Source organism: Durio zibethinus, chromosome 14, assembly GCF_047325235.1.
Source record: "Durio zibethinus cultivar Kanyao isolate XHJ-2024 chromosome 14, ASM4732523v1, whole genome shotgun sequence".
Classification (NCBI taxonomy): Eukaryota; Viridiplantae; Streptophyta; class Magnoliopsida; order Malvales; family Malvaceae; genus Durio; species Durio zibethinus.
In genome coordinates this window covers 15,020,347-15,047,155 of record NC_143175.1, presented here as the reverse complement: position 1 = coordinate 15,047,155, position 26,809 = coordinate 15,020,347, and the positions used below count along the sequence as shown (strand labels likewise).

Sequence of the window (26,809 nt, the reverse complement as noted above, 5' to 3'; positions counted from 1 at the left end):
TGAGATGAAGGCCTCGAACAGAAAGTTTTAAATAATAAAAAAAGGTAACTGGAGTTAAGTACTTATGTAGCATATAATTCTTAAAACCTTTTAGCAAGCAAGCATCAAATAGCTCAAATAACCAGTTTGAAAGAGAGGATATGAACATTGCAACTTACACTCAGGTGTGTCAACTCTCCATGATTAACAAGGCGAAGAGCAGTCCTCTTAACTCATGACCCTATAAAGGTCCTTTCACTGAACCTGCAGTAGCTAACCTTTTAAGAGCTTCATGAGCAATGTCAGCCCGGCCAGTAGCATCATCTACATCAACAAGGTCCAAAAACTCTTTCGCGAATTTTACTATTCCTTGAACAGCCTTAACCAGATTTTCCTTTTTAGCTGTCAAATTAAGGATATCATTCAAACCAAACCTGGGATTATCCTGTCCTATGTCCTTGTTGTTGCTCATTGTAAGAAGACATGGTAGAGCTCTTTTCAATCATTACTCTTCATGGCTAAATCAAACTCCAACCTATAAAACATAGAATAGCAATGTAATTGAAGAAACCATGGATCAGAATGCAATGCAAGAATAACATAGGACTCTTGCTGCAATCTAATTGGCACAAACACAAAAAACTGCATAATATACTTATAGAGAGTGCTTCAATGTAAACTCTAACAGGCATATAGCATTTCCACCATCAACTTTCTTCCTTTACCTTCTTGAGCAAACAGTGGGATTCAATGATGGAAAAGAACTTATAAAAATGCAATATTTCAAATTCATTTTTCATGATGCTACTTCTGTTGGCTAGAATAGACTTCAGAAACTAGAGATGATAAACCAAAGGAAAAGCACATCGATAGGTTGATACCCCATGACTATTTTTCCTTGATTGCGAATTGATTTTACATATGATTGCATTCCACAATAAATTCAACATTAGAGTCAGTTTGAATATCTACTAATGCAAAAATAAACGACAAAAAGAGAGAGCCACAAGCTCTTATTAATGTGGATGCAAATGATGATGGTGGATAACTACTGTTGGTTTGCAGCAACTATAGAGAAAAAGTAAAAGCAATGGCTTTTGAGAAAATTTTAATGAAAGCTATGGCAGATTATGGTGAAATTTCTGATTGTGAAGGTTAGTTAAGGCCACAAATCAAATACTTGATGAAAATTTTGGATGCAAGTAGCATGTGTATTATTGAAAATAGAAAAAGAAAAAAGAGAAAAAAAAGGGGAAGGCGAAGGAAGAAAAGAAAAAGACAGCGAAAAAAAGGAAATATATATGCACTTATTATATTTCAAACTCAATTGACACATCATATTTTTTTATTAAGAATTTATGTTGCCAAAAAACAAGTGTTCCTTTTGTAAGACATATTTAGTGCCAGCTCATTACTTCAAATTGAGATAACAATCACACACAATTCAAATGACAGTACATACATCTTTTACCTTTTCAGAGCCAAATTTAAAGTAAATGCTACATGTACATAAAGACAATGATACATTAAAGAAATATTATATATATATAAACATATATGTTTTTGGATAAATGAATATTATATAATATTTTATAACATTTGTTACATATTATTAGTTATAATTCCATTAATTTTAAATAAAAATGGAGATTATATGCAATAAAAAGCTTTTTAAATTTGATAAATATCTTAAGAAAATATTTTATTTTCACAGTTTCTTCATGTAAATTTATTATTATGCACATACAATTATTGGGTTTGCATACGTCTAAACTTAATCTGGCCCAATAGCTTTTAGGGTTAAAAATTGTAACTTGATAATTAACCTTTTAATAGTTTCCTACCAAAAGTCCATTTGATCCTGCCCAATATTATACTTTAGTGGCCTACTATAAATATCATTTTCTTCCTTCGACTCCCAGGATCCCATCATCTCCAACTACATAGATCAATATGCCAATTTATTTTTTGAATTATTTTGCTGTATCCATGTGTATCCAACATGTTTCAAGCAATGTAAAACATGTGTTCAACACGAATCCAACATAAATACATGTGTTAGACCCATGTCCATACTTCATAGATACTAAAATTGAACCGATTTCAAGGTGGATGGTAAACTTAGAGCACCAAGATAAGTGGAATGGTAATTTGATCCTTTCCACATCAATAATTGCTCCTATATCATCACATCATTTGCCTCAAAAGAATTAACTTCTCTAATCACTTTATTGACACACTATTGAATTTTCTTACTTGGGATTAATTAAACTCTTAATTACCTAATACAAGTATTTTTATTCTACTTTACTTAAATGGGGTATTTTAAGTCACATCAACACCTTCTCATATTTTAAAAAGATCTTGACAGAAACCAGATACAATCTCTGTTCAACAATTAATTTAGAGCATCAAAGTTCATATTAAGAAATTCTTCTTTTGCTCCATATCTCCATAAATCAACTGAATTGAAAATTTTCAAATGAAGTGCATTCAAGGATATTATTGGTCTTGACAAAAAAAAGGTAAAAAGAATGCAAATTGAAGGTTGTTGAAAATTTAAGTATTAAATTTTTAGTTCTAAAAAATTTAAGCACTGAATTTATGATATAAAAATTGTTTAGCATGCTATTGTAAATTAAATGTTTAGTAATTTTCTTATTAATCTTTTATAAACAAGAAATACAATTTTATAATTATTTTCAATAGTTAAAAGTTAGAAAGAAAAGAATAAATAGTTAAAAGGAAAGAATATAAGATTAATGTAATTAAGTCATATTTTTTTTCCTTGAATGAATTGATACATTAAGTAGATAAAAGCTATTTAGCATTTTCAATACTTTTATTGAAAATCTTCCATTAAGTGATTTTTAAAAATGATTTATCAAACACATTGAAAAAAATAAAACCATAGAAAATTTTAATTTTCAATGGTTTGAAATTTTTCAATGGCTTATCAAACACACATTAACGGTTGTTTGGGTTGGCAAAATCTCACAAGGAAAAAATTGGTTGACAAAGAAGGTGGAAGAAGTCTTGACTTTAGCAATAAAAGAATAAAAGATATGGCAAATGGATATCTAACAGATGGAGTTCTCAATGGGGATAATTAGTCCTCGAAGAAACTAAGAGTCTGCTCAAGCCTTTTGACTTGATTGCTAATTGTAGTGGAATCAAATTTTGAATAAATTAAAAAAAATTTGAAAAAAGTTTTCTTTATGGGCTAAACCCAATTGGGGATTGGGGATATGTAGTGTTTGTCCATAATGCTAGTAATGCGGTTTGTTTTAATTCTATATCCAGGAGTCAATAGGTGGTTGTTAGTACGTTGGGTGCAAGGTAGTTGCATCTCTGCAAAAGAAATGAGGTTGTTAAGAGTAGGGAAATTCAACAGAATTAAAATTTGTACAGAAAGAAAAGGTTTTATTGAGTCAACTTTTGAGAATAAAGACAGAAGGCAAGACCAGGTGATTCAACAGCATTTGTTAAGGAGTTGCTTTTGGTGCTAAGGAAAGAAGATGAGTTTCACCATAGACAGACAAGGCAGTAAGCAGGGTGCCTCTGGGAGTAGGTGCTCATAAACTTGATACAGATACAGTTAATAAACTGGGACTGTAGACGCTTCAGCTCAAGGTTTACTACACACCCATGTATCAATTATTAATATTTTTATTTTTTAAAAGAAAATCAGATCTGGCATTGACATGGCGTTCATGTGCCTTGAAATACCTTATTTAGGGAAATGAGATTAAACATACTCCTATAACCGAATAAGATTTTAATTTCTCTAGTTGAAGAAAAAATTCCACAGTAATTCAGTCCTTGAGACAATGGCTTTTCTATTTTTCTAAACCACTCTGATTCCTTGTCCAAAAAGTACCACACCCTTAGTGCTTGAATAAAATCAACTCAAAAGAGCAGAAACCATACATCTCCAGCTCATTGTCCTGCTATTACATTTGAACCGTTCAACAATTGCCTATTCTTGCACTTGATGCCTCTAGTTTTTTTTCCTGCTATCTCATGTAACAGTACCCCATTCAACCTGGTCCCCTCTGACCAAGAAAAATACCCTTATCAATGTGTGTGTGTGTGTGTGTGTCTATGTGTCAATACAATGCAGAAATACAAGCATGTATGATGCATGGACTTGTAAAACTCCATTGTACAGATAACAATGCACAAGGAATAGCAAATAGAAAGCAAAGGCATATGTGTGTGTGTGTAAGAGAGAAATCTAACATAGAAATTTTTTATGGTAGAAACAGAAGCTTATTTCAAAGTTGAAATTGCAAAAAAACCAGCCATAGGAATCATATCCATAAAGGAAATCAAACACAAAATAGGTTGGGCAAACCTCTTAGATATGCTAGTTAAATGAAGTGCTTCAGTGGCATAGCCCATTCCAAGCATAAATTTTGCTACATCATCATGATGTTCTCTGCCAAGCCGGCTTGCCCTGCAGAGGAAAACAATATGAGATTGCACAAAATTGTAATCTCGTTTGAAGTAGAGAAGAAAAATTTTATAGCATTTCACTGCCCTAATAGCATCTCTATAAGCAACGAGACACCGTCAACGAATGCCAGGATGGCTAAGGACAAGGCATGCACAGTCATGTAACTACAAACAGTAATATAAGTGTAACGGAAACCAATATTTGATAATATAAATTGCAATTTTGGATGACTATAATTGTTTTACATGAATATAGGGCATGACATGAAAATAACTTGGCATTTCTAATCAAGAAACCACCCCCAGGAATATGTTCTAATATGCATAACTTATATAATCATGGAACCACAAATTACAGGCATTTCTTGACATCAAATTGGTATAAGAGCTACGGCAAGTCATCGTCATCAAGCACCAACAGAAGATGTTGAAGCCAACACCGACGTTGCAAAAGCTACAAATACTAACCCAAGGGATGCCTTTATAGGGGAAATGTGGCAACAAATCCTTCAACTACAACAATAGTTGCATATGCAAGAAAAGAGAGGAGATAAGGCAGTAAAAAAAGAGGAATCAAGAGGATGAATACCATGAAAACAACAGTAATTTTGACAATGGCACCCCACCTCACCCACGGGAAGTAAGAGACTACCTACGTAGAAACCAACTTCAACGTAGCATGTTCAACTAGAAGATAGCGATTCATAAGTTTGAAGGAAAAATGCAACCTGAGGGGTTGTTAGATTGGCTATACACAGTTAAATGCATCTTCAAATACCATGATGCCCCTAAACATCGCAAGGTGAAGCTAGTGGCTATCAAACTTAGAAAGCATGCATCCTTTTGATGAGAAAATTTGAACAAACAAAGGGAAAGAAAAGGCAGGAGTAAAATTGCAACTTAAAGAAAATGAAAAGAGAATTGAAAAGAAAGCATCTCCCAAACAACTTCCAACAAGATGTCTTCCTTAGGCGCCATAACTTGAAACAAAGAGATCTTTCAATGAAAGAGTATACAGCTGAGTGTGACCATCTCATGTTAAAATGCGAATTAGTGGAACAAAAAGAGCAGACTATTGCCCGATATCTTGGAGGATTGAAGATTGAGATAGCTAATGTGGTACAGCTACAGCTTTATTGGACTTTCAACGATGTATGCAAGCTCGCCCTTAAGGTGGAGAGACAACAAAAGGTGGACCGTGGTAGCAACTTGAGATTTAGGTCCAGAGAAGGCTACATCAATAAAGGTGGCTCATCCAAAACTGTTGTTCCTTCTAAGCCCATTCCAAAACAGCTCAAAAAAAAAAAAAAAAAAGATAAAACCTCAACTAGGAAGCCTCAGTCTAGTGCACAAACCAGAAGGTGTTTTAAGTGTCAAGGGCTTGGACACATTGCTTCAGAATGCCCAAATAGGAAGATTGTGACTAGTAGAGAAGGAAAACGAAGAGGAGCTGATTGAAGAGAATCAAAACCTCGAGGAGGAAAAGGTAACCTATGGCAATTTTGGAGCATCCTTAGTCATACAATACAGCTTGAGTACTGCACTTGTTGAGGAAGAAAATTGTTGCATAAAAACATATTCGAAACTCGATGTACTACTCATGGGAAGGTATGTGATGTTATAATTGATAGTGAAAGTCTTGAACACGTTTTTACTTTTATAGTGCAAAATTTAAGCCGTAAAACAATAGATTACCCCCAACCATATAAGCTGTCTTGGCAGGAGAATGAAATCAAGATCAGCAAGAGGTGTTTGGTTCCTTTTTTCTTAGGAAAGTAATACAAGGACGAAATGTAGTATGATGTAGCTTCAATGGATGCTTGCCATTTATTGCTTGAAAGACCTTGGCATTATAATAGGAGGGTTATTTATGATGGTTACCGCGACACTTACACATTTGTGAAGGATGGATGCAAAATCATCCTAGGCCTTACCAAGCCCATAGTGATATCAAAACCAACCAAAGGGGAAGGAAGTAGCTTGTTTACCAAGGTCAATTACGATGGGTGGCACCATGTATGCACTAGTGCTGATTGACGAGAATGAAGATAATAAAGAGCCCCCTGCAATCACAAAACCATTATTGGTAGAATTTTAATATGTTGTTCAAGAAAAGTTATTAGTTATTCTACCACCAATGAAGGACATTCAACACTACATAGACTTTATCCCAAAAACTATTCTACCCAACAAGGTAGCCTATAAGATGAGTCTTAAAGAGCATTAAGAGTCGCAACGCCCAGTTGATGAATTGGTGAGAAAATGAATGGTGCGTGAAAGCATGAACCCTTGTACAGTCTCGCCTTTTTGGTGCCTAAGAAGGATGGATCATGGTGCATGTGTGTACATAGCATGGCGATCAAAAAATCACAATTGACTATTGCTTTCCTATCCCTCGCTGAGATGACTACTAGACCAACTACATGGAGCAAATATTTTCTCTAAGATAGACCTACGTAGTGGCTATCATCAAATCAGAATAAGGCCTGGAGATGAGTGAAAAATAGCCTTCAAGACAAAGGATGATCTCTATGAATGGATGGTAATGCCTTTTGGTTTATCTAATGCTCCTAGTACTTTCATAAGATTTATGAATCATATCCTTAAACCTCATATTGGTAGATATGTAGTAATATATTTTGATGATATTTTAGTGTACAGCAAAGATGAGGACCAACACTTGAATCATATACATCAATTGTTTTGCATATTGAGGAAACAAAAACTTTATGCTAACTTTAAAGGTGCAGCTTCTTTACTTCTACCCTTGTGTTTTTAGGATTTGTGGTGTCAAAGGAAGGAATAAATACGGATCCTAGCAAGGTTGAAGCAATTTTAAATTGGCCAACACTAGCATCTTTGCATGATATCCGAAGCTTCTATGGCCTTGCATTTTTTTATAGGGGCTTCATTAGGGGTTTTAACTCCATTCATTAGGGGTTTTAACTCCATTATGGCTCGCATCACTGAATGTTTGAAGGATGAAGCTTTTAAGTGGACCAAAGAAGCCCAACACCGCTTTGAACTCATCAAGATGAGGATCACCGAAGCTCCTATCCTATCCCTACCAAATTTTGATCAAGTGTTCGAGGTGGAATGTATTGCATTCAATTCTAGAATAGGTGCTATTTTAAACCAATGAGGAAAGCCTATAGCATTTTTTAGTGAAAGGCTCAATAAAGCCAAGAAAAAGTATTCAACCTATGACAATGAATTCTATGCCATACATAAAACTTTATTCCATTGGAGTCAATATCTCCTTGCCAAGCCATTTATTATATATTTAGACCATAAGGCCTTGAAGTTCATCAATAGCCAGCATAAGCTCAACCGAAAGTATACAACTTGAGTTCCTTTAAGCTTACAACTTCCCCATCAAGCACAAATTGGGAACTCAAAATGTGGTGACAGAAGCTTTGAGTCGAAAGCACTTCTTATTGGGGACTATGGCTGTTGAAGTTATTGGATTTGATGTGATCAAAGGACCCTATGAGGCAGGCCCTTACTTTGGCCAAATTTGGGAAAAATGCAAGCAAGGACCATAACCAATTTTTGTTGCATAATGGATGCTTGTTCAAGGCTAACAGCCTTTGCATTCCTTCATATTCCTTGAGAAACCTTAATCAATGAGGCTTATGATGGTACCCTAGGTGGACACTTTGGAAGGGACAAGACACTTGCTCTTTTGCAAGACAAGTTTTATTAATCGAGAATTGAGAAGGATTTGATGAAACACCTTGAACGATGTAAAGTGTGCCACATTGCCAAGAGTCATGGTCAAAACATTAGATTGTACACTCTACTGACTGTGCTTTTTACGCCTTGGGAGGATGTTAGTTTGGACGTTTAGACATTGTAATAGGACTACCAAGAACTCAAAGGAACAAAAACTCCATCATGGTAGTTGTGGATCGTTTTTCCAAGATAGCCCATTTCGTTCTTTGAACCAAAACTATAGATGCTTCTTATGTTTCTGATTTGTATTTCAGGATAATTGTAAGGCTACATAGAGTTTCTAGATCCATCGTGTCTGATCAGGATTCTAAGTTTCTTAGTCATTTTTGACACACTTTTTTTAGAAAGCTTGGCACCAATCTCAAGTATAGTTTTTCTCATCATTTTCAAACAGATAGTCAAACAGATAGTCAAACAGAAATAACCAACCGCAACTTGGGCAACCTTTTAAAAAGTTATGTGAAAAAGAATATCAAACAATGAGATCTTATTTTACCTCAATAGTGTTTGTCTATAACAACTCACCAAGCCAAATCACTAGTTATAGCTTTTTTGTGGTGGTGTATGGTAAAAATCCAATCAGCCTTTTAAATTTAGTTCTTCTCTCTAATAATCAACCAGTTAGTGAAGATGCAAAAAAAAAAAGAAATGGCTAAGGGTATCAAACGATTGCATGACTAAGTGAGCTAAGATTTTGCAACAAAATGAGAAATACAAAAAGACAACAAACAAGCATAGAAAAGATGTGGAGTTTAAAGAAGGTGATTTGATGTGGGTCAACTTGCGAAAAGACAGATTTCCTCTAAGAAAGTTTGACAAGTTAACAACCTAAGACAGATGATCCATTTAGAAATCTTCAACGTATTGGGGAAAAAGCCTACGAGATAGAGCTTCCTAACACTTATGAAATATTTCTCACTTTCAATGTTATTGATTTTCACTTTCAATATTATTGATTTGTCACCCTACCATGGTGAAAAAACTAATTCAAACTTGAGGACAAGTCTTTCCCAACCAAAGAAGATTGACACCGGAGTACCAATACATTTTACAACTTAGGTTGAGACTAAAGAGAACTTATCAAAAAATAAGATGGGTTTATCATTGGTCCAAATTCACTAAACAAATGTAGAAATAAGGTGGGCTGGAATATAGAAGTTATGTTTACACTAGCTAGAAAAGGAGATTATGAGATGGATAGGATTATGATATGGATGAACCTACACACCAAATATTAAGCATATTATCAATGTGTAAGGTTGTAATTTGCAAGAGTAAATGGGCAAATAAGTGTGTTCACACTATAGATTATTATGTTCACATGCAAATCCCATAATTTTAGGCAACATTTCAACAAAACAAGATTAAAAGCAATCCCATCAATTTAGCAATCCAAAAAAAGGCAATCTTTGAAGCTCCCATGCTTTGAGGGATGTTCCTGGCTTATTTATTTTTTGTTATTATTTATAGAAGGCAGAATAGAGTTTATTTTATCCTTAAGCAATTTTTTAAATTGTTCTCAAGTTCTGCATCTCTTGGGTGAATTTCCTAAAGTGGTGAACTTCTATATTTCTATATCCTTAATTAGAATTCTTAAGGTGATCTTTCTGTATTCCTTAATGTCTACTCTTGTTGGTGAACTTCTATCATTTTAATCCAATAACAATATTCTGTCATTATTCAAATTCTTTTAGTTCTCTTCTTTGTGAGTTTTTCTATTTACAATTAATCTTCAACAACTCACCATCAATTTCTAGCATCAAAACCTTCCACCGTGCATGGTTGTCATTCCCATCCACAACCTTTAATAACCCCAACCCACAACCCACCTTCTCCACGAGAAAATCAAAAAACAAAAAAATCTAGCAAAAAACATTTGCAGAAAGAGTCACCGACCAAAAATTCATCACCACCAAACTATTAATCCTACCACCATTAAAATCGCCCAACAACTCAATTACTATATTTAGTATCACGAAATCATAACTATCCCACACCACTTGCAAACCTACTCGAGATATTGCACGATAACACAAAATTAAACAAGTAAAAAAAACTCAACTTCAAACAAGATATAAGCCCAAACACCCATTACCAAAAATCAATCAACCAAAAAATACTCAAAACCAAAAATATATGAAACCTAATAATAGACAATCAAAATACAAAGAAAGCAATGGTGGTTGTGACTCACGTCAACGGAAGCGATGATCAAAGAATAAAGTTCTAAGTGCACGATTCTTGATTAAAATTTTGAGGTTGGAGAAAGTTACCATCAAAGTGTCTGCACATCATACAACTTGAACTGAGACTAAAACAGACTTATCCAAAAATAAAATGGGCCTATCCTTTGTCCAAATCCGCCAAATAAACGCAGAAATAAGGTAGGTTGGAATAGGAAGATTTGTGTTCAGACTAGCTGAAAAAGAAAAGCATAAAAGTGGATGAGACTATGGTCAAATTCATTAGAATGTAATCTATAGGAATAAATGGACAAATAATTACATTCACACTGCAAATTATCATATTCACATGCAAATCCTTTGATTTTAGGCATGATTCTGCAATTCAATCTGAAAATCCCTATGCTATGAGGAATGTTCCTAGCCTATTTATTTGTTGTTATTCTTTGGAAAAAGCATAATAGAGTTTTCTTTATCTTTAAGCAATCTTTTAGATTGTTTTTCAAGTTCTGTATCTCTTAGCTATATTTTCTAAAGTGGTGAACTTTTATTGTTCTGTATCCTTCATTAGAATTCTTAGGGTGGTATTTTTGTATCCTTTAGTGTCTAATCTTGGTGGTAAACTTTTATTTCTTTTAATCCAATAATCATATTCTGTCATTATTCTAATTCTTGTGGGTTGTCTTCTTTGTGAGCTTTTCTTGTTTGCAGATACTCTTCAACATCTCAATCATCAATTCTCGGCATCAATTTGGTATTAGAGCTATGGTAGGTCGTTTTCGTCAAGCACTAACAGAAGAGATTGAAGCCAACACCAACGTTGCAGCAACTACCAATATTGACCCAAGGGATGCCCTCATAGAAGAGATATGGCAATCGATCATTCAACTATAACAACAGCTGCATATACAAGAAAAATAAGAAGAGATAAGGAGGCAAGGAAAAAGGAACAAAAAGCATGATAGAAAAGCCAATCCATACCATGAAAACAACAGTGATTCTGATGATAGCACCCCACTTCACCCGCCGCAAGTCAGAGACTATCTACGTAAAAACCAACTTCAACCTAACATATTCAATCCGAAAATCAAGATTCCTGAGTTCGAGAGGAAGATGCAACCTTAAGAGTTCTTAGATTGGCTATATACGGTGGAACGCATATTTGAATACCATGATGCCTCTGAATATCGCAAGGCGAAGCTAGTGACCATCAAACTTAGAAAACATGTATCCTTTTGGTGGGAAAATCTAAAGAAGCAAAGGGAAAGAAAAGGCAAGAAAAAAATTACAAATTAGGAAAAGATGAAAAGAGAGTTAAAGAAAAAGTATCTCCCAGACAATTTTCGATAAGATGTCTTCCTTAGGTTCCATAACTTGAAGCAAAGAGATCTTTCAGTGGAGGAATATATGACTAAGTTTGACCACCTCATGTTAAAATGCAAATTGGTGAAACAGGAGAAGCAAACTATTGCTTGGTATCTTGGAGGATTAAAGATTAAAATAGCTAATATGGTGTAGCTACAACCTTATTGGACTTTCAATGATGTATGCAAGCTTGCCCTTAAGGTGAAGAGACAACAAAAGGAGGCTCGTGAAAGCAACTTGAGATTTGGGTCCCAAGAAGGCTATATCAATAAAGGTGGCTCATCCAAGATTATTGTTCCTTTTAAACCTATTCCAAAGCAGCCCCAAAAGAAAGATGGAACCTCAACAACAAGCCTCAATCTAGTGCACAAACCAAAAGGTGTTTTGAATGTCAAAAGCTTGGACACATTGCCTCAGAATGCCTAAATAGGAAGATTATGGCTCTAGTAGATGAAGACTTGGAGGAAAATGAAGAAGAGCTGGCTAAAGAGGATCAAAACCTTGAAGAGGAGGAAGAGGTGACCTATGGCAATTATGGAGCATCCTTAGACATACAATGCAGTTTGAGTACCGCACCTGCTAAGGAAGAAGATTGGTTGCATAAAAACGTGTTCCACACTTGGTGTATTGCTCATGAGAAACTATGTGATGTTATAATTGATAGTGAAAGTTTTGAAAGCATTGTTTCTACCTTTATGGTGTAAAAATTAGCCCTTAAGACAATGAATCACCCCAACCATATAAGCTGTCTTAACTGCAGAAAGAGAATAAAATCAAAGTTAAAAAGAGGTGTTTGGTTCCTTTTTCCATAGAAAAGCAATAAAAAGACAAAGTGTGATGTGATGTAACTCTGATGGATGCTTGCCATTTACTACTCGGAAGACCTTGGCATTATGATAGGAGGGTTATTTATGATGAATACCGCAACACTTACACATTTGTGAAGGATGGATGCAAAATCATTCTAGGCCTACCAAGGCCATGGTGATGTCAAAACCAACTAAAGGGGAAGGAAGCAGCTTGTTTACTAAGGCCAATTAGAAAAAGGAAATTAAGACAAGTGGTACTATATATGCACTAGTGTTGATTGAGGAGAATAAAGATAGTGAGAAGCCCTCTACAATGATACAACTATTATTGGTAGAATTTCAAGATGTTCAAGAGGAGTTACCAGTTGGTCTACCACCAATAAAGGACATTCAACATTGCATAGACCTTATCCCAGGAGCTGTTCTACCCAACAAGACAATCTATACGATGAGTCCTAAAGAGCATGCGAAGTTGCAACGCCAAGTTAATGAATTGGTGAGAAATAGATTGGTGCGTGAAAGCATGAGCCCTTGTGCAATCTCAACCTTTCTGGTGCCTAAGAAGGATGGATCATGGCACATGTGTGTGGATGGTAGGGTAGTCAGTAAAATCACAGTTGACTATCGCTTTCCTATTCCGCACTTAGATGACTTGCTGGACCAATCACATGGAGCAACTATTTTTTTCTAGATAGACCTACACAGTGATTATCATCAAATCAGAATGAGGCCTAGAGATGAGTGAAACACAGCCTTCAAGACAAGGGATGGTCTCTATGAATTGATGGTAATGCCTTTTGGTTTATCCAATGCTCCTAGTACTTTCATGAGATTTATGAATCATATCCTTAAACCTTGCATTGACAGATATGCAGTAGTATATTTTGATGATATTCTGGTGTATAGCAAAGATGAAGACCAACACTTGAATCATCTACACCAACTGTTTTGCATATTGAGATAACAAAAACTTTATGCTAACATTAAAAATTACAGTTTCTTTATTTCGAGCCTTATGTTTCTAGGGTTTGTGGTGTCAAAGGAATAAAGATAGATCCCAGCAAGGTTGAGGCAATTTTAAATTGGCCAACACCAGCATCTCTACATGACATTCGAAGCTTCCATGGCCTTGCATCTTTTTATAGGCGCTTCATTAAGAGTTTTAGCTCCATTTTGGCTCCCATCACCAAATGCTTGAAGAATCAAGCTTTTAAGTGGACCAAAAAAGCCCAACAAGCTTTGCGCTCATCGAGACAAGGATCACTGAAGCTTCCATCTTGTCCCTACCATCCTTTGATCAAGTGTTCGAGGTGGAAATTGATGTATCCAATTCTGGAATAGGTGTTTTAAGTAAAAAAGGAAAGCCTATAGCACTTTTTAGTAAAAAGCTCAATGAAGCCAAGAAGAAGTATTCAACCTATGACAAAGAGTTCTATGCCATATATAAAGCTTTATTCCATTGGAGTCAGTATCTCCTTCTCAAGCCATTTATCCTATATTCAGACAATGAGACCTCAAAGTTTATCAATAGCCAACACAAACTCAATAAAAGACATACAGCTTGAATGGAGTTCCTTCAAGCCTACAACTTCACTATCAAACACAAATCGAGAACTCAAAATGTGGTGGTAGATGCTTTGAGTCGAAAGCACTCTTTATTGATGACTATGGCTGTTGAAGTTATTGGATTTGATGTGATCAAAAGGCTCTATGAGACGAATCTTTACTTTGGTCGAATTTGGGAAGAATGCAAGCAAGGACCACACAACTAGCTTTTGTTGCATGATGGATATCTCTTCAAGGCTAACAACCTTTGCATTCCCTCATGTTCCTTGAGACAGGCTTAATCAATGAGGCTTATGAGCGTACACTATGTGCACACTTTGAAAAGGACAAGACATTTGCTCTTTTGCAGGACAAGTTTTATTGCCTGAGAATGGGGAGGGATGTGATGAAACACCTTGAACGATGTAGAATGTGCCACATTGCCAAGAGTCATGGTTAAAACACTGGATTCTATACTCTACTGCCTGTGCCTAATGCTCATTGGGAAGATGTTAGTTTCTACTTTGTAGTTGGACTGCTTAGAACTTAAAGGAACAAAAACTCTATCATGGTGGTTGTGGATCATTTTTTCAAGATGGCCCATTTCATTCCTTGTACCAAAACTATAGATGCTGCTCATGTTTCTTATCTGTATTTAAGGAAAATTGTAAGGCTACAAGTAGTTTCTAGATCTATGGTGTCTGATCAGGATTTCAAGTTTCTTAGTCATTTTTGGCACACCCTTTAAAGGAAGCTTGGCACCAATCTCAAGAATAGTTCTTCTCATCATCCTTAAACAGATGATCAAATGAAAGTAACCAATCATAGCTTGGGCAACCTTATGAGTGTGGGAAAGAATATCAAACAGGGGGATCTTGTTTTACCTCAAGTAAAGTTTGTCTACAACCTCTCACCAAGCCAAACCACTGGTTGCAGCCTTATTGAAGTGGTGTATGGTAAGAATCTAATAAGCCCTTTAGATTTAATTCCTCTCCCTACTAATCAACAATTTAGTAGAGATGCAGAAGAAATGACCAAGGGTATCAAACAATCGCATGGATAAGTGAAAGCTAAGATTTTGCAACAAAATGAGAAATCTAAAAAGGCAGCAAACAAGCATCGAAAATATGTGAAGTTTAAAAAAGGTGATTTGGTATAGATCAACTTACAGAAAGAGAGTTTCCTCCAGGGAAGTTTGACAAATTACAACCTAAGATTGATGGTCCATTTAGAATTATCCAACGAATTAGGTAGAATGCCTACAAGATAGAACTTCTTGACACTTATGAAGTCTCTTTCACCTTCAATGTTGCTGATTTGTCATCCTACCATGATGAGAATACTAGTTCAGACTTGAAGACGTCTTTTCCATCAAGAAGAGATTGACACTAGAGTGTCTGCACATCATATCACTTAGGCTGAGACTAAAGCAGACTTATCCAAAAATAAGATGGACCTATCCTTGGTCCAAATCCATTAAATAAATGCAAAAATAAGATGGGCTGAAATAGGGAGATTGTGTTCACACTAGCTGAAAAAGAAGAGCATGAAAGTGGATGAGATTATGGTTAGATTCATTATTAAGTAATTTGCAAGAGTAAATGGATAGATAATTACGATCACACTACAAATTACTGTTCACATACAAATCTCTTTATTTTACGCATGATTCTAACAATTTAATTTGAAAATTCTCATGTTTAGAAGGATGTGCCTAGCCAATTTATTTGCTCTTATTCTTTGGTAGAAGGTAAAATAGAGTTTTCTTTATCTTTAAGCAATCTTTTAGATTGTTCTTCAAGTTTTGTATCTCTTAAGTGAATTTTCTAAAGTGGTAAACTTTTATTGTTCTATATCCTTAATTAAAATTCTTAGAGTGGTGTTTTTGTATCCCTTAGTGTCTAATTTTGGTGAACTTTTATCCCTTCTAATCCAATACTCATATTCTGTCATTATTCCAATTCTTGTGAGTTTTCTTTGTAAGCTTTTTCTATTTGCAGATACTCTGTAACATCTTAACCATCAATTCTCGACATCAAAAGGAAAAACAAAAAAAGAAAAAAGAAGGTGGTAGTGACAACCTACGACAGCGACAATGTCGATGAGGCACTCGAATCTGGAAAAACCCATCAATCTTCTTAAGGTTGAGTTTCTTGATTAATTATATAGAGAGAAAGAGATAAAAAGGAAATTGTCAAAGAAAATGAAGAAGAAAAGCAAAATTATTTTTTTGATAAATCTTTGTTCTAAAAAAATATAATAAAAATAAAAATAATTCCAAAACTTTGCAAAAAGTTAAAAAATCAATTTTCCTTAAAAAGTAAAAATTTTCAAAAAAAAAAAATTTGAGAAAAACTTTTAAGTATCAATTTTTTTTAAAAATAAAAAATTTTAAAAAATATTGAAAAAAAGTTAAAAGATTAATTTTCCTAAAATAAAAAATTTTAAAAGGTGTTTTAAAGAAATATTGAAGTATTAGTTTTCCTTAAATAAATATATTTCATAAATATTTGAGCAAAAAGTTAAAAGTATTAATTTTTCCTTAAATAATGCACCCATTTTTCCTAAAATAAAAAAAAAAATTCTTGGGAAAAAGTTGAAGTATCAATTTTTCCTTGGAATTTAAACTTTTCAAATAAATGTTAATTAATCCGACAATGAAATCTCTATAAAAGAAACAGTGATTTTCTTGTATACTTTTAAAGTGAGAATTCTCTTAATTTTTTGTCAAAAGTATTAGAGTTAATTGAGAACAATTTTCAATAATTAACTCTCTTGTGAGATTTTTTAAGGCTCAATGGATAATATGAAATCAAGCTGGTACCATCCTTTGATGGGCGTTGTAAGAGTGTTATAACCTTCCTCACATGTAACCGTACTCTCGGACCTAATTCTAGTTTCGTAGATATTGAATCTACCTTTTAAAGATACCTAAGTCAAGCTTGGGACTTCTTTTTAAAATGGAACAGATTTAGTTAGGTGACCAATCGCACCTAAACAAAAAAGATTGGTGGCCTTATATCAATGTCTAACAATGGATCCACGGATCTATACGTTATGACAGTTGTCAAAAATGCAAGGTGCACTCTACATGCTAGGAGAAAGTTCAAAAAAGTGCTCGCCCAAGTGAAGTAAGGTGCTGATTTCTAAAAGATAATATAAAGGACAAACAAAATTGCATGTATAATGTCTATTATTTTGTTAATAAACATTAAAAAGTGTACTCCATTACATGGCCTAATGTGTTCCAAAGATCAAGAAGTATCATAACTAAAGTCATCAAACAAAGTTCTAAGTTTTCTTCACTTCCATCTTTAACAAAATGTTGTGCATCAATAATATTATTTAATTTTTTATTAATGTAAATACAACTGATTTTTTTTTTTTACTATTCAAAGAATATCTAACAAAAGAAATTGAAAACTAAAGAAACAAAAGACACTTTAAAGTCGGGTGTGCTTTTTCTGTGCCTTTCACCTTGGAAAAAAAAATGTGCCTAGACACAGAAGCCATGTGTCTGATTAAAAGCGGTCCTCTAAAAGGGAACAAGGCTCTTTGCTTGTTTTACACTGTGCTTAGAGCCTAGGCACCTTGACAACATTGAAAGGAAGTATGCATAACAGTATAACACCACCTCCACTAATGACAGCCAGCAGAAAAAATTATAAACAAGTGATATAAGAATTCTGACCTGCAGCATAGGTGGTCTCAATCTTATTCTTTCTTGTGTAGCAATTCGGGGACCTTCTACAATGATTAGAGCCAACTCTCCGTGCTCAGCAACTGCTCTTGCCTGTGCTTCTTTTAGTTTCATCTCTTCTTTCATCTTTCTTGTTTCTATGTCTATGGGTGCAACTCCAGCATCCACAAAAACACATCTGAAAAAAGCAGCCCAAAAGATATGCATTGCACAATTATTGCTCAGCTTGTCCGCACTCTTGGCATTCCAGTAACTTTAAAAAATAAGGAATAGGTGCATTAACCAGCAAGAAAAGGCCCCTTATGAACAGCTTTCAATGCCTTGAAGGACTTAAAGACTTTAAATTGGTGTTGATGGTGTTGATTCCATTATATTGCTCAAAGGAGGAAATGAGGGGGTAAATTAATAGAAGTGGCAATATAGCTTTTTATGCCGTCAATTGTGACCCTAGAATAGGTATCAATCAAGGAATTCAATTCTATTTAGAAATACGACCCATAAAAGGCAAAATATTAGTGAGAAAAACCAATTATCCCATGCAGTGGGTAGTGCAATCTCTAATTGAAATCAATACATGAAATAATTCAAAATGAATTTAGTATCATGCAGTGAGAACTGTTGCAAATACATTCTCAACACTTCTACCATTTATTCAGAGTAACTAATAGTACAATCTTATCAAAATTTAATTACACGATGAAAATATTATATTAACATGTTCATCTTATCAAAATTAAATTACATGATAAAAATATTATATTAGCATGTTCCATGTAAAATTAGAAATTACAAAGAAGTTATACAACACAACTAGATAGATGTACTTGAAAGATATATTTGGTTATTTTAAAATACTTCAAAGCAATAGATGTAGTAGCTTGACATAAAACATTGATCTAGGACATATCAAGGGGAAAAAAAATTTTTTCCTACTTATGGTTTATAAAGTTTTGGAATTTTAGGGTTTACAGCTAATAGTAATTAGGATTGGGGCTTAGAAGTAAATAAAGGTTCAATTCTATTGAGGTTTAACCTAAAAAGAGAGCTAGACAGGAAAGGAAAGGTGGCAAGGATTGTGGCTATTATTCTTGTGCCGCAAACAATAAACTCCATGAACAACCTAAATCCAACAAAACTACTCTTGGGTGGAGGAGTTAACAGAAATTATAATACTGCACCTTTGTAATGAAATACCTACAAACCATAATATCAAATTCTACATAGCAAATGTTGGAACTGCATAATGAAGAGTGAAGAATAAAGTCTTTCACTGCCTTCATCAGACAGGAGAAGCTGAATTGCAAAATTTTATATTCCATTATTCAGCAAACCAATGTAAATCTCAACTTAATGAGTAACATAAGTAACTTACCATAAACTTATTTGTCCATTTAATCACTTCCATTTCAAAGAGGGCCTATAACTAGAGTAAAGCATATTTTCATTAAAAAAAATTTACAGAAATATGCAGAAAATAAAGAGTGAAGAAAACCAGGAATTTCAATTTAATGTAAACAAATTTCTAAACAGGTAACTATATCATACTCAATTGTAGTTGGTGTAGCCACAAACAATTGTCTCCGTTGCCAAACAGCTCCAGTGGCATAGGCAATTGCAACATCTCCAAGGTATCTATACTGGGGGCACAAGGAACAGATGACAATATAACACTGATAAGCAAGAGCACAATACTCAAAACAGTTTGGTCCCATGCAGTCCACTCTGGCTGAGGGAGAAGACCACCTACTGCTTTAAAAGTCTCCCAACTGCACATTATAACTTCAATCAATTATTATGTTGATGAAAAGGAAATGGCATATTATCTTTGTCATCAGATGGTAAAATTAAAATACACGTAAAAGTGCAGTAGATATTAGGCAACACATTTCTCAAAGCACTCATTCGGGACTAGGGTAACAGAACCTTTGGAACTGCTCCTATACAATTTATATGCACACACATACAATACATACACAGAGACTGGTTCAGGAGTTCAGTTTGAACAAGAGTTCATGGTAGCTGGTTCAGGACTCTAAAAATCTTGTATGACAAATTACCAAAAATATCTAAATATATATCCCAGCCAAAAATGTCATTTGGGTTCGTATCACATATATTCTCTTACACAAAGATAGATGGTGAAGTAAGATCAACCAAGTCCAGCATTACATTTACATATTTTGTATACAAACATTTTAAAATTCCACAAATTAGTCTCACAGGCTTGATGATGCAGACAACCAAGATGTAAGAAGAATTCAAACATAAATGTCACAATAAAATCTAAAGAGTCAAGCTTATGCTGTAAATTGATGGACAGAATACAGAAACACTGTCAACTTTCAACCTGAGGCATACCTTCTACTTAAAGGAGTTTTTGTAAGTCAGTTTTGGTAATTTCTTATCTTGGATCTCAAGCCCTCGTAGGTATAGGATTAACAGCTCTGAACAAAAGCATCTCAATCATTTCAATTGATGGAGGACAATCTCACAGTTTCAGCAATTATGCTTTCTTTACGTAAGTTTGAATCCTAAAAAAAGGTATGCTACCCAGTATTCAACTAGGTTCAGAGAAGAGTAATGTAGACTAGTTTTCAAAGTCAACTATTTCGGCACCAAGTGTAAGCTCTCAAAACTAAAGCCATACATGATGCTTGGAAGCCCAACCAAAAGCTGTACTATTATACCAGACAGAATTATGTTAATGGCACACAGGCTACACAATAATTATTTTCACCTGAAAAGCTTAAAGTTTTGAGGCACTGCCTCAGTAGGAGATCTCTAAGAAGAAAATCCATCATCAAAAGTAGCAAAAGATCTGGTACTTCCAAATCCTGACAACAGCATAGACTGAATTGTTGATATAGCTGTTGCAGCATAGGCTTAACCCTACGAGATGTCGGATAGGCAACACCAAGTAGGGCCCCTCCATGCAGGCCAATGACCTAGTAGAGAAACTTTTAAGTTAGGAGAGGAGTCTAACCGTGCACAATGCAGCAAAAATGGAGAGTACTAAGAAACACATCCAAATCTAACAATATGAAATCTTATCGGTACTATTTAATGCTGGAACTATAAATTTTTTCAGCAAGTCATTGAAAATCCCAACAACAGTTGGCAGCAGCCTAAAATATCATCTATCCAATTATTTTTTCACAGATAATAAACACGCCTAACATGATCTAGAAATTCTCCCCTAGTGAAAAAAAAACAACACCATTTGTTGAAAGACAACATAATTTGTGGAAAAGATTGTCAAATATAACTTGGCACTAAGAAACCATCTCTCCTCATATTTGAAGAACCAATGCATCAAGAATTGAGTCTAATTATACTGAAATGAAGTAACAGTATACACTAAGCAAGAAGATTAAAATACCGGTTCACTTAGGCTACCTATGGACCCCATTAATATGTTTGAAGTTCCATCATCCAGCAAAACGCGAACTTGGACATTAGCAGAAGCAGCAGTAGCAGCTGCTGCTGCAGCCTGAGCTGCAGCTGCAGCTACTTTTGCTTTTCTTGATGAACTTCTCTTGGGGAGAATGGGCATTCTAGGAGGTAACGCAGACTCTGATATAGCAAATCTGTCACAACATGTATCCCATGCCAGAAGCCTTGCACTTCCTGAATCAATGGACCAATCGCTAACCTTGCAGATAGAGAAATAAGGAATATCAGGCCAGACAACTGCAAGATACCTGCACATAAGTTCTTCAGTAAGAATGATGCCTGTTATAAAAGTAGAATGGTAAAATTGCTCAGTATGAGAGTTAATGGATAGAGCATATTCCAGCTGAAATTTCTCTCTCCACGCATAAAATATGTGCATGCACATGGGAAAGTAGGATGCAATTATAGCTGACTGGTACAAGAGCATAGATGTTCTTTGTCTCTCTTCTAGGCTGGGAGGAGAGCAGAAGAGGAACTAACAGTCCAAACTAGACGTGATTAGCTTGTAAACAAACCCCAAACAAATTTAATGTATGTCTACATCCAAAATCATCTACTACACTTATTGTTGAAATTGGCACTCAATAAAGCAACAACAAATCAACAATTGTGTTGAGGCAAAAGAAAGAGTACTTACTTTCAAGAACTGCTTACTGAAGGAACTGAATATGAATAATGAGGAACAGGTGTACTAATGTGCTTTTTAATCTGCTTCACATGCAAGGGTTCAAGTGAATCTCCCTTCAACTTCCCAGCTTCAAATAAAGAGCCTTTATTTCCAAGTGATGGATTTGCTGTTTTGGACAGCTGAAAGTTTAACAGTTTCAATTCCCTTTCGACAACGTAGACAGCAGAATGTTCTCGACTTCCCGCTAGCATTGGGGGAGGAACTACAGGAGGAAGAGATCTAGCATCAAATTCACTGACAATGATACCAATATTGGTCCCAGTAGCAACAAGATGAGGCTGTAAAGGATGTGCAAACATACAATAAACCTGCAGTAGAAACTTAAAAAAGTCAAAACAAGCAACTTTGGGAAGAGATCAGGTGGTGGGGACGAAGAAGGAAAAGAAACATCAAGCTATGTCAAAAAGAATGACAATCATACAAAGGCCAATTTCATGGGCAAAGAATAAATATAACATTTACATTTCAGAGCAAGCAGTAAATGGATGATATTTTTATGTTTCTAGTGCTTTAGTTTCTAAATTTTCAGAGATATTCACCAGGAATTTAAACCCATCTACAAAAACCAAAGTGTAGCTGCCAGAGGTTAGGCCAATGAGGTCCCAACACCTTCTTCTATATCCTTACTTGAGCTTCTTGTACAAGCAATTAGAATTTACTGAAAGAGCTGAAACATTTTCTTCTCTATGTAAATCTCTTTCTTCTACAGTTCATTAGTTTACGGATTTAAGTTTTCTGCAATATTGACACTGAACATAACATTAAGAGTGTATAACATTAAACTAAAACTACTAATTAAGTTTTATAAAAAATAAAATAAAAATAAAATCCTCACCAATGGAGGTTATAGGATCACAACTACAAAAACAGCCACATACCCTAAGTTTCTTGTTTGGTGCAACTACTTGAGGAGGAACAAGTGGAGACAGATTACACAATGGTCTTGTAAGTGCTGAATAAGTTGGGTGCTCAATAGCCCTGCAAAAAGGTTAAAATAGTAAGTATGATACCCTTGCAATAATTAAACAAACGATACTGCCTTGAATGGTCATTATTTACTGCATATAGCCTTCCACCAATATACTGTAACAAAAGCCAATGTATAAAAAAAAGACTGATAGATCTATTTAGTGGGTGCCATTGAGAAAATAAAAAAAAAATTAACATACCATATATAGGAATCTTTGACGCAAGTCAAAATATCAAGGTTAGGAACTCGAGGATGACACCAAGATGCTACACTATGACATGCAAGCTTTGGAACGTGTTTAATTTGCCACAACTCCCTAGCAGAGAAGCTAACAAGAATGAAAAGAAAAAACATGCCAACTCTTTAATGCAAAATTTCAGTTACAGGAACTGCTATTCACAACTGTTAATACTTCTCATGGGACAGTACAAAACCTGAAAAGAGATTGTGTCCCATATAGCCAATGCCTTTTCTGCACCGATTGTAATAAGCTGAGGAGCACCTCCAATCATTCTAGAATGCTCAACAGCAACAACTCCAGCATCATGTGCCTATTTGATATCATAAAAATGAAAACTTTCTCATAGTAAGTGCATCTAGAAAATATGCACACAAATAGGTCCAAAAAGTTTAAGTGAATACATAGAAGAGTTGTCATCACATGGTAGCTTGATGTTTCCTTGACTTACATTTTCAACAAAAGATTGCGAGTGGACTATATTCCCCCAGGATTGATACTGACCTTTTCTAGTCACTATAACATAGCTAATAAAAGAGATTAAAAACCATAAAGACCCAAAGGGTGCAGCAGGCCTTTTATGTGCCCCTTGCCTTTCTACACACAAGAGGCATGCACTTAATAAAAGGCACCTTGCCTGACGGGCTATGAGGTGCTTTAATTTAAGAAGGCAAATCAACAAGGTCACCTCATGCCCGCTACAAGATTATTGTTTTCAATGATAAGAAAAAGTAATCAGAAGTTACTGAAAGGTAGCGGCAGCAGAAAAACTCAAAACTGAGGAGGCACACAAATGAAATCAAAATGCTATGCAGGTCATCCAAGGATATGAAAAGATGAAAGCATTGGCAGTTAAAGCCAGCAGACGACATGGATTAGGAAGCTTCAATTGTGGAATTTGGGCTCAGCAAATGATATGACATAAAGGAGTGCATTTTCTTTTCCACAATAATAAATATGAGTGCATAAAATATGGTGATGAAACTGATATTTCAAAAATGAGCAAAGTGAAAGATCACTGACCAGAGAAGCGAGTTGTTGTCAAGCTCTTGTTTGGGTACATCAAGGCCACGCATGGTGACCAAGTCCAAAAAGATGGCTTTATTTTCACAGCAGATGACAAGAAAATGCCATCCTTTTGTTGATGGAGCCGGAGAGGCAAAAGCAGAAGTAAGTTGATTGACAGCAGAAGGAGCCTCCGCAACCGCAGAACGGTTACGCCAAAGTTGCCGAAACCGCACGTCATCATCCAAAAAGCTCACCTGCTTAACACTTTTAACAATTGATCAAAAGAAAAAGGTCGACATTTCAAATTCACTTTTAAATTTTCAATCTGAAGAAAGGAAAAAGAGGGCTAAAAATGCACTACTCCTTATTAAATACCTACCTCCGCGGATGGCCTCTGTAGGTTTCTCTTTGGGCACTGTAAAATCAAATTTTCGTCAAATCAAATCAAATCAAACCCCAAAAAAAAATGAAAATTCCAAATAGAAATAGATTGCGAACCAGATTCGCCCTCAGCAAGCTTCTCCAATTTGGCACACAAAACGTCTCTGGTCGACCCCACCGGCCTTCAGCTCGTAAATGACCTGGCGATGCTCCCAGTTCCATACGGAGACGTGATCAGAGGCATCGGCGGTTACCAGCCATGGATGAGTCGGATGCACCGCTATCTTCACAATCTTCTCATTGGTCGCTCGAAATGCCCTCAGCCGCAGCATTTCTCCCAGATCTGATCTAATTGTAAAACAGTAAAACAACTCCTCGACCATTCACTTGAAACTGCAACCAACAAATCTAGGATCTCAATTCAAATTTCCAATCTCCTCCAGAATTCCAGATCCAGCCACTCTCGGCTGAGTCCTGTCCCTACAGGTTTCCAATTTGCCCGCCCCACGCTCACGATTTTTCCTTTTTTTTTTTTTTTTCTCTTTATGTTACGTTTTTACTTTTAACCGGAACTGCAACTAGAAAATATTTAACAATAAAATAAAATAAAATACTAAAAAACTCGCATGAATTATTTTTTACGTTTTTAAGGTATTTTAATAATTTTTTTTATTATATTTAAATAAATTTTATTTTAAATAAAATATTAATTTACGTTAAAAGTTTATTTAAATATAAATTAAAGATTAAAAATTTTTTAAATTAAAATTTAAAAATTTATTTATTTCAAATATATCTTGACACATCAAATAGTTATAACTATTTGAATAATTATTTCTTTTAAATTATTGTTATTTTTTATTTTGTTATAAAATAATTGTTTATGTTCAAACAAACTTATACGAATTAAAATAATATTAATTTATTAATATTTTAAAAATTACTAAGTAAAAAATTTTAAAAGTAAATATGTTTATTGAAATAGATGAAATAGTCATAATTATTTATAAAAATATATATTTTAAATCGTTATGATCGTTTTTTTATCATAAAAATTTTTTTTTCAGTTTATATAAGCTATTTCAAAATAAAATAATACTTATAATGACAATCTCTAATTATTAAATTAGTATTATTTTAATCAAAATAAACTCAAATAATTATGCTTGTTTGTACATATTTATTCATAAAATAATTATTTTTTATGAGCTAAAATCAAAGTCATAACAAATTTAACAATATTAAGACAATTAAAGTCTTTCCCAACCATTTGAGCTCATGAAACAATTTTTAAATGATTTTGCTTATAAAATAATTTGGGTTCCGAAATAAATTAGTATCCATATAAAAGCTCGAAATGAGCAATCATCTGGAAACTATTTCATGAACTTAGACATGACAATCTTTATATTTTGTGCCACTATAATTCTATATAAGTAGAAAAATAGCTATTTTATACTAAAAAAACCATGCAAGGAACATGACAACCAATTATGTTCTAAACTTTACATGAATAAGCATATCAAAGGAAAAAAATAAAAAATAAAAGTGAAGTTATGCATGGGAAATACTCGAAAGAGAGTAAAATGAACTACCTTTTTTCTAATTTCCTAACAGTTTTGGCATTCTTCCTTTTCAACAAGGTCTTTTCCTTTCTTGGTAAGTTTTTCATTCCTTTTTTACATTGGGTTTATTTTGTTTTGTTTTTTCCTTTGTTAAAAGACCTCCATTTTTTTTGTAGCTTCCCCCGTTTTAAAACTCTCCACCAACCCCTTTAACTTGTCCTTTAAGTTATTTTATTCCTCTTTTCTTGGTAAGGTTTTCCTTTCTTTTCTATGTTGGGTTTATTTTGTTTTGTTTTTTCCTTTGGTAAAAGACCTCCATTTTTTTTACCTTCCACAATTTTAAAACTTTCCACCAACCCATTTTACTTGCCTTCCAGGTTCTTCCATTTTTTATTTTTTTCTTTTCCACCCCACTATCCCCACTAAGTCATTTTTTTCCTCTGTAAGTAGCTTACCAGCTTATGTTTTCTTTATCCACCTAACTAATTCATTTTTTTCGGTTGAATGTCCCCTTTTTTGTCTTACATGTACTCATGTGACCAAAATTAAAACAAAGCCTTTGCTTGGGCTCATTACATAATGACCATATTTGATCTATAAATAAAATAGCTTTGGGTCTATAAAAGGGCCATATTTTGTTGCAAATTCGGTCATGTAATGGGCTATCTTTGGGCTTTTTTTTTAGTTGTAAAATGGGCCTTGGTTAGGCTTTTAAACAAGCTTTTAAAAATG

At 34.5% G+C, this 26,809-nt stretch overlaps 1 pseudogene across 1 annotated transcript; it reads right to left on the bottom strand.

Annotated features, from left to right (window-relative positions):
• Positions 1 to 25,026, bottom strand: LOC111293622 (uncharacterized; annotated as a pseudogene). Its single transcript, XR_016327581.1, has 10 exons — positions 24,630 to 25,026; positions 24,511 to 24,546; positions 24,147 to 24,385; positions 22,794 to 22,893; positions 21,865 to 22,223; positions 21,154 to 21,475; positions 20,512 to 20,719; positions 19,320 to 19,540; positions 17,766 to 17,952; positions 1 to 514 (listed from the first exon to the last, which is right to left on the bottom strand). The product of XR_016327581.1 is annotated as an uncharacterized LOC111293622 (transcript).
• Between the last annotated feature and the right edge of the window lie 1,783 nt (positions 25,027 to 26,809).